This window comes from Phaseolus vulgaris, unplaced genomic scaffold, assembly GCF_000499845.2.
Source record: "Phaseolus vulgaris cultivar G19833 unplaced genomic scaffold, P. vulgaris v2.0 scaffold_30, whole genome shotgun sequence".
Taxonomy (NCBI): Eukaryota; Viridiplantae; Streptophyta; class Magnoliopsida; order Fabales; family Fabaceae; genus Phaseolus; species Phaseolus vulgaris.
Window position 1 is genome coordinate 212,637 of NW_027174098.1, and position 3,544 is coordinate 216,180.

Below are 3,544 nucleotides of genomic sequence, written 5' to 3' on the forward strand. Positions count from 1 at the left end.
TCAACTCATCGGTTACCGAGGAAGTTCTCAGCACGGTGGTCGGAATCACCACTGCACGAGAAGCCTGGGCTACGCTAGAGCGGCAATTTGCCTCCACATCTCGAGCACGAGCAATGCAGATCCGTATGGAACTCTCCACGATCCAAAAGAAGGACATGACAATTGCTGACTATTTTCGAAAGTAAAACGTCTCGGAGACACTCTTGCTGCCATTGGCAAGCGAGTAGAGGATGAAGAACTCATCGCCTACATGCTGCAAGGACTTGGTCCAGATTATGATCCTCTTGTCACAAGGATTACAACTAGAATAGATGTTTACACTGTCAGCGATGTGTATGCTCATATGCTGAGCTACGAGATGCATCATCTGCGTAATGGTACTCTTGAGCAATTTTCTTCTGCTAACAATGTCAACAGAATGCCTAATCGAGGAGGAATTAATGGACGTCGTGGTGGTCGTGGTCGTCAATCAAATGGTGGCCGAGGACAAACATGGCACACTAGAAACAATTTTGGACGTCAGCCATCAAAGGCACAAAGCAACTCAGACAACGTCTGTCAGATTTGTGGTAAGCCAAACCATGGTGCTTTGCAATGTTGGCACAGATTTGATCAGGCATATCAAGCCGAAGACAATCTTAAACAAGCAATTGTGGCCACAAGTGGATATACTGGTGATGCAAATTGGTACGTAGATACTGGAGCCACGAATCACATCACCAACGAGTTAGAAAGACTTACCACCAGAGAACGTTACAATGGCACTGATCAGATTCAAATTGCAAATGGCTCAGGTTTGTCCATCTCTCATATTGGGAACTCATTAATTTCTGGTTCATCTAGATCTTTTGTACTGAAACATATCCTATATGCTCCTAAAATCAATAAACATTTGATTTCAGTACAAAGACTAACATCTGATAATAATGCCTTTGTGGAATTTCACCCAAACTGTTTTTTTGTTAAGGACCGAGCCACGAAGGAACTTCTGCTCACAGGTAGATGTAAGAATGGCCTCTACACTTTACCAAATAATTCCAGCAAAGCATTCCTGACAGCCAAACTTTCGAAAGAACAATGGCACAGAAGACTTGGGCATCCTGCTTCCCCAATCACAATTAGAATATTGAAAAATAATAACTTAGCTGTACATACTAAAGTTTCTTCTTCCTTAATTTGCCATGCTTGTCAACTAGGAAAAGCACATCAATTACCCTTTGTTTCGTCTCAACATGTATCTACAACACCTCTTCAATTGATTCATACTGATGTATGGGGTCCAGCCATTGTTTCAGTGAATAATTCTAAATATTATGTTTCATTTGTTGATGATTTTAGTAGATATGTTTGGATTTATTTTTTGAAATGCAAGTCTGATGTTGAGTCTGTGTTTCTTCAGTTTCAAAAACATGTTGAAACCATGCTAAGCACCAAAATTCGCTCTGTCCAGTCAGATTGGGGGGGGGGGGGTGAATACCATCGTTTGCACCAATATTTCAAAACAACTGGAATTGAGCATCGTATTTCTTGTCCTCACACATAAGCAAAATGGGTTGGTAGAAAGAAAACACAGACACATTGTGGAAACTGGCCTTACTTTACTTGCCCAAGCTAACATGCCTCTGTCCTATTGGGATGAAGCCTTCAATACAACTTGTTTCCTTATAAATAGACTACCATCTCGAATCATACAGCAAGACACACCACTTCATAAATTATTTGCAAAAAATCCAAATTAGATCATGCTTAAGGTGTTTGGTTGTGCTTGCTAGCCCAATTTAAGGCCTTACAACACCAAGAAACTGAGTTTTCGAACCACTGGGTGTGTCTTCTTAGGTTATAGTTCTTCTCATAAGGGATACAAGTGCTTAGATAGAAGTACAAAACGAATTTACATCTCTAAAGATGTAATCTTTGATGAAAATGTGTTTCCTTTTGAAGAATTAAATTCTAAGTCATCAATCCAAACCAAAAATTCACACAAGCCTGCTCTACTTCCAGCCTTCGTTAAACCCGTTCCTTACACTGAAAATGCTCTCACAAATATTGAACCAGTTGTTAATGATTCTCATATAATTTATGGTCAATCTAATAATGTTGTTAATAACAACTTGTCTGGTATAAGCTGGCATCCTGCAGATAATACAATAAGTCCATAAATTGTTGCAGAACAGGAAGTTGAGAACAGTCCAACCAATTTCCAAGAACAGATGTTCGAACAAGAAACTTCTGATGGTGAAACATTCATAAGTGTCTAATTTCAGTAATATTTCATATTAAAATATAGACACTTATGAGGATTTATTGCTAATTTACATAAAAAATAATCCCTACTTTATGAATTTATACCTTTTTACATTTTTTATGATCTTTATTTGAATAAGAGTATTTTATTCCCAAATTTGGTGTTAATTGCAGATTTCTAAGGAAGATTGGAGATTTAGATTAAAGATGAATGATTTGAGCTAAAAAGATAAAGATAGAAGGTCCCATAATGGAAAAAGATGCAAATGAAGATTGGGCCTTTTATGTTTTATCATTTAGCCCGTTAGCCTAACCCTAGAAAACTAGGATAAATAAAGGGCTAAAGGCTCAACCTTAGTGTGCTAGATTGAGAGGAAAACACCATAGAGTGAATTGTAACCCAATTGGGAAAATGGAAGGTACTAGAAGTATGCGTGGCTAATTCTACGGATTGGGAGTAATCTACTCAAACTCTTATGTATTGAGGTGATATCTTATATATTAATATTCTGTTCTTGATTGATTATTGGTATTGTTGTTTTACTTTTAATTTTCCGTGACAAATTGAGAATCTTAAATCTGACCGGGAGGTATTTTTAGGGTTCGGACCTAAACAACAATACTTAACATATTTGAGTGATAGGAATAGACTTGAAATGTTAATTGCTATTAAACGTCTGAGCTTCGTTCTAAGTTGTTCTTATAATTATGCGAGGGATCGATAGTTAGGGGACATTCTTAAGGATTTTATATGCGAGGAATCGATATAAATGATTTCTATACGGACATCAATTTCAATCAAAGAACTTAATATTGACATGCTAATCAAAATACTTGAGAGTGAGAGAGATGAAACTAATCCTTATTTTTCCAATTGAAACAACTAATTCTTTGTCTGTTTTCTTATTGATCAGTGCCAACACAATTAATTCAAAACTCTTTTAACTGTTCTAATTTTTATATTTAGCGATTATTGTACTCGATAATTCACTGTTCCTTGTGGGATCGATATCCGTCCTTATGGATAATTATTACTTCTGACAAACGCGGTGCACTTGCCGTAAAAAGTCATCAAACATCTGAGGCGATTAATCAACACCCAATGAAAACAAGATTGAAAAATAACATTGTCCAAGCAAAACAATTCACTGGTGGTACTGTCAGATATTCAGAGACCTCAGGAAAGTTTACTGGTGCTGTCACTGTCAAAAATCCAACCACAATAACTGTACTAAAGAATGCTACTGAGACCGATACAGTTACTGAACCTCAAAACCTGCAGGAATCTCTACAAAGTCCA

General features: G+C 37.1%; 1 non-coding gene across 1 annotated transcript; it reads left to right on the top strand.

The window, feature by feature from the left end:
- The first annotated feature begins 220 nt into the window (after positions 1–220).
- Positions 221–359, top strand: LOC137817343 (small nucleolar RNA Z247). Its single transcript, XR_011081951.1, has one exon. It is a non-coding gene; the product is annotated as a small nucleolar RNA Z247 (small nucleolar RNA).
- Positions 360–3,544: the final 3,185 nt, after the last annotated feature.